General features: G+C 39.6%; 1 pseudogene across 1 annotated transcript; it reads right to left on the reverse strand.

Annotated features, from left to right (window-relative positions):
• Positions 1–5,381: 5,381 nt before the first annotated feature.
• Positions 5,382–9,785, reverse strand: LOC145487760 (uncharacterized; annotated as a pseudogene). The gene is made up of 4 exons (XR_014049449.1): positions 9,728–9,785; positions 7,632–9,153; positions 5,899–6,281; positions 5,382–5,492 (listed from the first exon to the last, which is right to left on the reverse strand). The product of XR_014049449.1 is annotated as an uncharacterized LOC145487760 (transcript).
• Between the last annotated feature and the right edge of the window lie 2,337 nt (positions 9,786–12,122).

Genomic DNA, 12,122 nt, shown 5'->3' on the forward strand with positions numbered 1-12,122 from the left:
ATCCTGCAATATTCTTTCTCCAAACGTCCGAACAAACTGTCCATCAGGCTCAAACACGGCCACTCCTGCCGTTTCCTACTCCCTTATCCCACTCCACAACACCAGCACGCTGCTGTTGTCGTCAACTGTGAGAGAGTGGTGTAGTAAAAGGTCCTCAAGGGAAAGTTAAAGAAATGCTCTCTGGAGTTCTTTTTAAAACAATACCCTCAAAATTAAACTCAAGTAAATCCAATATCGGATTATGGGGTGAAAAATCGTAAGTCCATCGTGTGCGATCTACTCGCATAGGGTATGAACATCAAGAAAATGGACGTTTCGAACAGTGTTATCAAAAACAGTTACGCCCCATCTTTGCTGGTAAACAAAGTGCAATGAGAACCCCAAGGTGAATTTAACAAATCGAATGTGGTTTAGCGTGGTCTGTACTCTTGTCGGCAACGAGTACGCGACATCACAGTGGTCAAAATGCTGCGCCTCTTGAGATCCACAGCAAATTTTGACCACTGTGATGACGCGTACTCGTTGTCGATAAGAGTACAGACGACGCTAAACCACATTCGATTTGTTTTTTTACCACAATATCAAAGATAACGAAAGAAATCTTTGTCAAGATTTGTTGAATATTGAAAATACCGACTCGGACTTGAAAGTGCACACGCTGCACTATGCAAATGAGCTACTTGTATGCGTCAGACGTTCCTTTCAAAAACTTTTGCAACATCGTTCAACATGCTGGAACAATGAGAAAAAAAAAGTTTGGGAAAAGAGTAATGACGCGTACTCGTTGTCGATAAGAGTACAGACATTAAACTACATTTCGATTGGAATCACAAGTTAGCGATTTCAAGACGCGACAAAAGAATTTGAAAGTGTAGACAACCTTGTACATGCAGTATAGCCTTTAATACCATTCGCTTCATAGCTTCAGGGCACTTAAACAGTAAGTATTAACGATAGTTTTTAACAAAACTAGCCCTCTAAATGTAGTTTTCCATCACTCCCACAATGAAAACATGGCCGCTTTTCACGTTTTGACCTTTTGAAGGCAAGGCTCAAGACTTCATAGTGCTCCGTTAAATACAAACATAATGGTTGCACAGGCCAAAAAGCTGCCGAGGAACAGTTTACCGGGAACAGTTTTGATTGAAAAGACTCGACGCGTTTTGAAACGAATTGAATTTCCTTGGTCACCTTATGTTCTTCTTGGCTTGATTTCCCTTGGTTTAAAATACAATTCAACGCAAACTTAATTTAAAAGGTCGTAATTTTGCAGATTTATCCTTCATCATCGAGGAAGAAAATAAAACAACAACAACAACAACAAAAAGCAGCGCAATAATTAACTGTACTTTATTATGCATGTATGGCCCTGTCTCGAAAAGGGGTGGGTATTGACCTCGGTCTTTATTTTCTCCACGTTCATCAACATCTAGATAACTCCAGCTGTTTCAAAAATACTGAATGGAGGCCGACTCTTGCAGTTTTAACGAAAAGAGTAAAAACAGATCTGAACGAAAAATATATATATCGCGTTGATTAATTCATCTCTGAACGAAATATGAGGGTATCCATTTTTCGACAACTGCCACCTCTCACTCTATAAAGAACAAAGCATGGGGCGTGGGATGCGAAATATGAAAGATGACAAACAATAAGACTTACATTTGAAGGATAAAAAAAGAAAAATAAGGAATCTACCACAGACGTAGAGAAGGAGTTGTTCTGATCTATCTGCTGATGTCGTCAATGAAGAGGTTTTTCTATTGATAACTGTTTATTGTACCATGGGAAACTTTTTGGATCAGAGGCAGTGAAAAAGTCTGCGTCACCTCAATTAGCGTTTCTAGTACTTTCTTTTAGTTTTAATTCTATTTTTGCGTGGAAAACAAGAAAATAAAGACGAAACAAAATTTTCAACCAAACCAACTGTATATTATAGAGTTCGAGAGATTCGACTCATCTTGGCACAAATTGCTTGGTGATTTTCTGTCCAACAGACCGTAATGTCACTCTCATTTCTTGAAGTCTAGTCAGTTAACAATGACTGAAATTTATTTATGATTCTTGGTAAAAATTCCGTTTTTCCCAAGAATCATTACAGTGTAATGATGCACGATAGATTAGACTTAATTCTTGGATAGTTACGTATATTTCAAGTTCAGGGACGACCATTTACCCTCTATAAATAGTTCGGGAGCCTGGGGAAGAGGGCACGTATTAACTTTGTGCCTCCTCGTGTATGTGCAAAAGTATTCCCCACACGGTATTGAAACTAACATGGCGCGTAAGGTGTGCAGACTTGTTTAGGGATACAAACGTGTCAATCATGAGGCGACACTACGTAAAAATGACACGTCACACTTTTAAAATGTCGTCATCCTGGATTAGCGTCAGATTAGCCCAAAATTTATTTAAAAACTCAAGAAATAAATAAGGATACAAGAAAATCCAGATTCGAGCTAAAACAGAAATCAGCTCGGGTACTTTTCTTGGATTGAATTTCCTGATAACGGGAATCTTTCTGGGTTAGAAATTTTAGACTTTTGGGGACTAAGAATTTTCCAGCCTGCGGGCAAATTCTCTACTCCAAGAAAATTTGCTAGCAGATTAGGACGTTTTTCTTCTTTCCTCTGGCTGTAGCCTAACAGGACTGTTTTGGGGTATAACATTCTGGCCCCATTCCCACCTCCGCGACCTGGAACTGATGAGAAATGGACGAAAATTTAACTGACAATCCAGCATTCCCATCCACACCCTCGTGTGGACCCTCGTCCTCAAATTGTGGTACCGGACCTAATCGATTAAACTGAAGGTTGTTGTGAATGCTGAGAAATGAAAAGGAATAACCTTGTAATGGCTAAGATAAAGTGAAGTAACTGCTGTTCACTAATCTGGGATCAAAGTTCTTGCCAATAAAATATTGTACGGTTTACTGAGACAGGTTAGCCTCACCAAAATGACAGGGGGACAAGTCCAAGGCGAAAGACAATTTATTGTGGCAAACAATATTATTAAGTCAAAGGCGTTTAAAAGAAAAGGTGACTTTGGCAATTCTCTGTCCCCAAGCATGCGGGTAGCTGATTTACTAAACAAAGAAACAAATATGGTGAGTTTCTTTATCCGTTCAATGTTGCAGAAAGTTTAATGTAATCAAATTCGTACAAAAGTTGAAACTGTTAGACAGGAACCTTACACAGTAGACTCAAAATAAAATACTTTCCTCCGTAAAGATTAATAATCCTGCAGGATAATCGGTAGCTAAGACAAACTTGAAGGCGTTAACTGTATGCTTGTCATCATTAATTATCTGCTGATGATTAAGGCCGGTTGTTATTAAAACTATTGTTGCCGAAATTCCTGCGCTTATGACAGTACCTCAATCTAGTTCATGCATCAAAAGATTTAAACGTTTGACATGGCTTTTAAGCAGCAAACTAGCTATGTTTAAAGTTTTATTACAGTGATGTTCGTAAGAACCATGTTTAATAAAAACAAATTGATTTATAAACTTAACAATCGTTTAGTAGGTGCGTTTCTGGTTGGTGCAAAATAGCAATAGCAAGTCTACAAAACCAGTCGTACTTTCAGGAGTTTTAAGTGGCAGTCCCGCTAAAAGCGGTCCACTCGACTTCGGGACCCAAAATAATTTTCCTTCATTTTTTGTCAGTGAAAAGGGTTTGACACATATATATAAAAAAGCAATTTATTATTTTCCAATTCCTTATTTTTGCTTTGCTACGAGCCAAAATTGAATTTTGACCGAACTGATATAAGGAAGTACCCCCCTTCCGGGTAATTGGTCACGTTACAACTTGTGTGACATTTTGACGAAGCTGGTGTAGCTTTCGTTGTATAAACGGCCCGATAAACGGATCCCGAACTTTATTTTATACGCTGTGCAAGATACTAAAAGACAAGCATCAAGCATAAAACAGAAGTAAAGCCCATCATTCATCGCAAAACATAGTTCCATTCAAGCGCGTCGTGTTCATTCAGGTTCATTTCCCAGCGATGCAACCGGCAAGTGTTTATTGTCGTTGTTTTTCAAATTCGGGCATATAGCCCTCAAGCTCCCAGTAGTCTTGGCAGTAGTACAGGATTCAGTTGCCATTAAACGGTAAATGAAAACTTACGATTTTCTTCTTCTCCTAGTGCCACCTCTGCGGCAGAATTTATTGAAGGGTCAGGACGACGGCTACGGTTAATTCTGCAGACCGGCGCCATTATTTACTTTTGGAGTCTCGCAAGTCTTGAGAATTGATCAACTTTAACGCAACCTTCACCTCAAAACTGGATCTAGAGTGTACACAAGTATTAAAGGAAGCTATTTGCCACTACTCAGAAGGTCAACAAACGAACCTGAACGGAAGAAGATGTATTTTCACCGGGTGCCAGGGTTATGCAAATGAGCTTTGACACGAGCGATAGCTATGTAAACACACTGACTGTGGCAGATTTTAATCTGTTCTCGCGTGCAATCCAAGGAGATAACCACCGGTTTGAACTTATAGAACGGTTTATTAAGGTATGAAATTTACTGTGATGTGCTTTTTAGGCTTCATTTAGACCCAACTTTTGAGATTTTCCCCGTCAAATTTGGCTAAATTTTAGTAGGTGGTCAAAGGCCTTGGTGTAGGGTGTCTTCCAGCCTCGCTGGTAAGCTTAGAATTTTTCGAAAAGTTTCCATATTTCGTCAGTCAAAGTAATGAATGAGACTTAAAATTCGCATGAAAACGAAATTCCGTGAGCTGCATTTTAGGTGACGTAGCACGCTTCACAAAATCGGTGAATTTTGCCTTTCTGATCACGGTCGGCAACCTCAGTTCGGTCAAAATTCAATTTTGGCTCGTAGCAAAGTAAAAATAAGGAATTGGAAAATAATAAATTGCTTTTTTATATATGTGTCAAACCCTTTTCACTGACAAAAAATGAAGGAAAATTATTTTTGGTCCCGAAGTCGAGTGGACCGCTTTTAGCGGGACTGCCACTTAAGCGTAAAATAAATTCCTTGCACGGCTGGCGATCGCATCTACTGGTAGAGTAGAGGAATCCGACTTATTTAGACAAGGTTATTAGTCTGAATTTCAGCCGTCTCTTCCCTTTACTCCGAGGGGGGGGCGCGCCCCCCTCGGGGTAAAGGGAAGAGACGACTGAAATTAAGACTAACAAGGTTATCTAAGCCCGGACTGTTCTTTTAACTATAGCAAAGTTCAGCATAACTTTTGCTCTGCAAAAAAATGATCCATCTAAGGATTTCATTGAATATAATGCTCTTTACTTTGAGTTCAAACTAAAAGCCAAACAAACTGTGGGAATGAAATTGCACCCTCTGTGAACAACGCAGAGGCACGTTGTAAGGTCACTTTTCATCCATTTCAAGATCACTTTTCATCCAGCTCCATTTCCTGTTTGGCTCTTTCTTTGCCGTTGTCCCAATCTCTGTTTGAGCATAATTCTTCTGTTACCGAGTTTGGAGACCTTACAGAAAATAACTGAAATTATAAAAGGACAGGATTGTATTAATATGACCATATTGACTGAGTAAGAGGGCCGGATTGGATAATATTTGGCTCGAGATCTTTACACGTCTTGACCAAGAGCCAAATATTTTTATTTCTCTCCAACAGAACTCATTCAATTAATATTTTGTCATAACACCTTTTTCTAAGCTTAGTTTGCTTACAACTGGAAAATTTCTTTTGCCTCTCTTTTTGGTAAAGATTTAGCTGAGAAACTTGATTTAGTTGAGAAGCTTTCTTGCCATCCAATGCCAGATGGAAGTCAAATGCTGTCATATTAACCCTCTAATTGGGAGCGTCTTCAGTGTAAAGATGACTTTCGCGATATTTCAGGTGTTTCTTTTTGTATTCTTCATACAAACGTTCCTTGTGTGTATACCTTCTTTTTAGCTTTAGGTCCCATAACGTCAGCGATGCAAAGTGAAAACAACTTTGCTTGCGTCCCTTGATGGCACCTCGTTTCGCTATGCTTGATGCGTTGAAAAGTTTCACTATCTGTCTCCATCGCGTAGTCTTCATCTTGTTTGCATTCTTCAAAAGTGACATCAATCGCCCCACTGTTCTTGACCACAGAAAGAATCGTGGGTTTTTCAAATTTCCCGGTTTGTAGTTGGTTTTTAAGAACGTTCGTTTCCACTAGACCACGTATTTCTCCCTGTAAATCGTTGAGAGGCAAAAGTGCGGCCAGACATCAAGAAAAGGACCAATGTGGGTTTCTGCGCCATTCCTTGATGAAACGACACAGGAACACTGCATACTGAACTTAAAGTAAACAAGACATAGAGGTGTATGGACAAAGTGTTACACACTGAAAAGACAAGTCGAGTACGTGTCTTCCTCTTTTGCTCAGTGTACCATTGGTAGTGGCGAATTATTAGAAAGCTCAGTAATCGCAGACACCTTTCAAGACGACTACATCTTCTTAACGGTAAGCCGTACTACGCATCCGCAGCTTGAACTTTGCGAAATAGGCCTCTTTTATTGCCGCCTGTGACTCTTTTAAAATATCTTTTCGAAAAACTTTTAGCGTATAGTTTTTAGTGGGATTTCTACTTGTTGAGATTTCATGTTTTTTTCTTTCCAAATTTTAGGACATTAGAAATTACCAGCCATTAAACTTCAGCAGAACTTTTGCCTTCGGTTTTAGCTGCAAGCACATGCTAATCATAACTATGGCCTTGTTGATAAGTTAACATCTTTTTCCAAAAGAATTTCATCTCTTTGCTACTTTTTGTAAGGTCTCAAAATCAATGCGTGGATGGATTCGATACAAATTATCCCCTTGTTACAGCTTTCTCTCTTTCTTTTTGTATCGGATAGATCATTCATTGGAAGAGCGTTTTTGACCTCAGTTTCCCCTTGTTCAAAACCACTAGATTCCGCTAGTCTACATAAATTATCGAATTAAACTTGAAAAATTCACCCTGAACTTTTCATGTTTAGACCGAGACAATGGACATGCATAATTCGTGACAATTCCCCTTAAAATGAGGTCAGAGAATCTATTTGAACAATGATGCATTTCAGAGCTTTTCAACCACAAACATTTGTTCTGATGTCACTTAATCGATTCAAACAAATATCACAAAATTAACTTCCTTGTACATCTCAATTAGGTCGATCGTTTCATTTATTGGGGCTGTTTTAGACCAAACTTTCCTCAAATGTCTCCACAAAGCACTGAATTAGGTGTTGGGTCCCTTGGGGCAAATTGAGACTTTCTGCATGAGCCAGGCCCGGGTTGTTCGAAAGGTGGATTACTCTACACAGTCGAACCTCGATTATCCGTACCTCGATTATCCGGATTTCTCGGTAGTAGTATCCAGCCTTCGAACAACGGGGCCATATCTTTTGAATTAACAGTTTTTTTAGAAGAATGCAGACACAAAGAATGGCAACGACCTATGTGACCCGAGCTTATTCTTACCAATCACTGGCAAAGCCTTGCATGAAATGAAATTAAAGTCAAATTGCAATCAAATTCAAAAAATTATATTTAACTTATAGTAACTAACTAACTCTGTCTATTTGATCACACTTACACACCGTTTGGGCAAAACAATAGTAAGATAGTACGATCTTATAAACACTAGACACTAAAATCTTACCCACGAGTAGCTAGGCCAATCACCAAAGTGTTTGCTCCAAGCACCAATAACTTGAATAACACAGCGTCAGTGTAGGAGTCAACCGTAGCTGACATGTTCTCTGCAGGAATTCTACTGACTGCTCCGATACCCAAGTTGACAACAGTAACAGCAAGGGACGTCGCCATTAATCTGTTCTCGCTCGCATCTTTACTGGGTTTCATCCAGGAGAACAACACTCCATACATCCCAGCGATGACCCATGCCAAACCAATGTAAGACCGGCTCTCTTGTCCCACTAGAATCAGACCAGATGTAAGAATTACCTCGCGAGACATTTCAACTAATTCCCAATACCACGAGCTGGGGTTGTAATTTTCAAAAAGAAAACACAATCCGGAGGTGATTTCCGTGCTAGAGCATGGATCTTGAAAGAGGTTGGCGCCTGATGTATCTACTAATCTTCTTTGTCTCCAAAGGACAATGAACGAGGAAAGAGGAAGGACAAAGATATAGGCTGCAGAAACGTACGCCAGGATAAGCCAATGATTGTAGCTTGTTCCTTGACACTGTATGCTGTAATCTGCTTTCATATAATAGCTACAAGACTCCTGTTTTTCATCTCGACACAGTTTCTGGCAAGCAAGTGGCACGACATTAGCTGTCTTGACGCATGTGCTAAAGTACGTCACATACAGGAAGAAAAACAAATTTCTGAACACCATCTCTTTTGTCTGTGAGACTTGGACGTCTTGAGATTATTACTTTACGCACTCCGTAGATTATAGCAGAAAAACCAAAAACAGCAGCATTCATTGCCATAATTATAAACAAACTTCCAAAAGCACTGACGCGAAATCCTGGGAAAAGACAGTGAGTGGGTGTTATCTGAAGAACATCCATCTGCAGTATTTCTGAATATTGGGCGATTGCTTGTAAAGAACCTGGCCAATTTATATACGAGAAAGCTTGAAGTAGACCATAGGTCACCTGATAAAAGCCAATCACAATTTTGAGTTTGGACAACAACGTATCTACAAGTGGCCGTTTTTTTGCTCCTTTCTTCATTATTCTTGCTATCAGCGGTAAAGCTATAATGATGATAAAGACAATGGCCGCAATGATAGACAGCTGTCCCACAATCCACTTTTGTGATGGACAATGCTTGCACGCTTGTAATTGTTTATAGTATCCTGAGCTACAAACTTCACAAAGTGGACCTTCGTATCCGTTTTGACACGAAGAATCTAAACCACCATTGCAAGATTCTTCTCTTGGACACTTGTAAGGTGTTGGTACTGGAAATGGGTACTGCACACTGGAAGCATCTAATGCTGGTAACGACGCCATTAGATTCGTAATAAAAACTCTGTAACGATCTCTGTGAGTCTCGTTCCGCCATTCCCACCAGTAACCGGATATCAAAGAGACAGCAGCATCTTTGCATTCTAGTCCTCGTGTACATTTGTGACATTTCCCAAACACGTGGGTCCGATAAAATCCCTCCAAACATTTACAAGCACGGTATCCAGCTAAAAAGTCAGTGTCTGTTCTTGTTGATTATTTCATAAAATTTAAATGTTTATTTCGTTAAAATTATCACAACGTTGTGTAATTCTTTAAAAGAAATCGACAGATGAATTTTAGAGTAGTAAAAAGGAAAATAATCTACTTATTCCTCTCTCCGCGTTAGCACCTCATTGAGACTACTATTGGGCCATCTGCTGGTTTATCTTTTTGGAAATAGCAAAGAATCTTTGCCAGACGCCAAGGTCTGGTGTTGGTCCAAAAGAACAATTTAACTACGAGTTTTCCCCAAAAAGTCATAACTTGGGTGTACCGTGAGACTATAGTTGCTAATTCCGAGGAGACGTGGAGGCAGAATCCGCCTCCCCCCTCCTTCATTGCTTCAAGAGCATAATTAACAATTAGTCAGCGAAGTTGAGGTGACTAGTACTTTGGTAATCACCTCCGAGGTAACCAATCAGAACGCGTGAAAAGCAATGTGGTTATATACTGATCCCAAAAAACTATCCTTCTGCGTAAGCAACATGGTATGATGACGACAACCAGACAATTTTCAGATAAAGTCTCCAGGTTTGGCAGCCTTTATACTTGTACCTCGATTAACGGTTGAACTCAACAAGGGCCCCTTGTCCACCTTCTTTCTGATTGACATTTTGGCTCTTAATATGAGTGTAGCGAAAAGTAGTTTCCGGGTGTTAAAAAGATGACCTAAATGGAGCCAACGCAATCCTCCGGTGCTTGGTGAGGAATAATATTCCGTTGCTAATTTACTTGAAACCACACAGAATGGCTCAATAATTTGGTGCTGCTCCCTCGGCCTCCTGACAAGATAATATGATCTATGTATGTATTGAACGTGGGAACAGCACAATCATATATATCTTGACCGATGGTGTAGGCCCTGAGTTTAACTGTTACATACTTAGATCCTGGCTTTGGCTGTCTCATACGCTTTGTTTGTATGAAAACAATTGAGTTCTGAGGCGTTCCTTACTGCATTAATGCTAATTCCTCTGTGTGGTGAAACTAACATGATTTGTTACTTCACACATTTTAAAGTTGAATTGAAATTTTGGATTTCGAGATCTTAACAGTTCTTGTATTTTGATTTGATGTTTTCGAATCACGTTTTGAGCTGTACTGACTTTTCTAAAAAATTGTTTCAAATCCAAGATGGCAGATCCAGGAATTCGAACATGCAACTTGACGTCATATGACGTCATGATCGACACCTGGTCACTACTAAATTAAACTAAACAATCGTGAATGTTTTACATGCCACGTAATTTTGATTTGTATTGAATACTTTTGGAGAAACATGGGCGGAGAGCAGAAAGACACTCCCCCCTCTTTGAGACTCACCACCAAAAATACTTCCATGATAAGTAAGGCTACCACTCACGTTTGCTAAAGAATTGAAGCAATCAAGAATATTTTCCCTTTTCAGACTGGGCTTGTTTTACTCTTGTGGGACCTGTGGGGACTTATCCCTATTCATACCGGGCTTTTAGGGGTAGTAGGTTTGAGACCCTCTTAATGTTACTCTTAGAGAAATAACAATGAATCGTGGAGGATTGATAAAAAAGTTTGTATACGAGCCAAGTGGCCCATGGGACCGGAGCTTATCCTGCGCCTCCCCGAGGATTGATAGTACGTCAAAAAATGTTTCCTATGGGGTCCTTCATGGAAAGATGACGTCATTAAACGTAGAATCAGGTCTGTAAAATTTGGCTGGGTAGACGGACGTCTAGACGCGGTTCGCGAGAAAAAATTACAAAAAATTTGTGTGGAAAATTAGAAAAGTTAACTGAGCGTTTTCTAGCGAAGCTACATCCTTCAAACTTGGTGAATACAATCTTCTACCTAGTATTTTAACATTTTGATTCACAAATTGTGTAAAATTCAATTTTGGAAAAAAGTTATTTGCCATCGGATTCCCTTACTAACACTGTAATTTCTGACCGCCTTGCCTATCCGTCAAGATGGCGTCGAAAACCGTGATAAGGTCTATTAGTACTTCTTCTAGTTTAAAAAGTGTTCATTTAGTGGTCACTTGAGCGATTACTCTGCTTTAGATTTACGCGAGAGCCTTCTTGGGCTCCCTTTTTAATGCCACGTAACGCATAAACTTGGAAATTCAAACGTGGTTTATAACAAAATGAGCTACCCTGTCGATCTTAAAAGTTACAAAACGTCAAGTTGCTAGAGGGCCTTACATCTGATGGAACTAACACTTCAAGAGGATTGGTAAATTTTTATTTTGGAAAATGATGACATCCCATGAAAACTGGCAATTGCCAAAGCGTTCGAAGTTGATTAGGGCCTCAAAATTCCCCTCCCCTCCCCTAGTCTGATTAGTGTTAAGTCTGAAAGCGATGAACAGTGATTTCAGACAGTGAAAATCATTATTGTTACCTTCAGGACACGACTTGCAATCTTGTTTGCTTGTGCCTGGTGCTTTGTCAAATGCAACAAAAGATCCACTGGGACAATCCTTGCAGCTCTTGCCCACGTAGCCGATATCATCAGAGTAAACCCCCCTAAAAAGGCCATCAAGATAAAGTATTTAGACTTAAGCACTAAAGCAATAGACCATATCTCCGTGAACGGCAATGAATTTGCACTTTAGAGCAGTTTACATTAGACCATTTTACAGTTGTCTGCTCAGTTACCTGGCCTTTTACTGGCAGCGAGGCTGGAGGTGACCTTGTTTTGATACAGGCCTCACTGCTTTTGTTGTGTAAATCAAGTTGTTCTAATGCTAACTAGGTGCATTTACATGAAAAAGCAGTGAGGTCTGTATCAAGGTCAACTCCAGCCTCGCTGCCATCCAAAGGACAGGTCACCGAGCAGACAACTGTAAAATGGTCTATTGATTGATCATAAATTACACACCTAATCCAGAGAATCAATCATTGCTCAAAGCAAAAGTTTTACTCCATTTCGATCGAGATAAAATAAATTAGGTATATACTTTTCTGTCACAAAA

Source organism: Orbicella franksi, chromosome 5 (genome assembly GCF_964199315.1).
Source record: "Orbicella franksi chromosome 5, jaOrbFran1.1, whole genome shotgun sequence".
In the NCBI taxonomy this organism is placed as follows: Eukaryota; Metazoa; Cnidaria; class Anthozoa; order Scleractinia; family Merulinidae; genus Orbicella; species Orbicella franksi.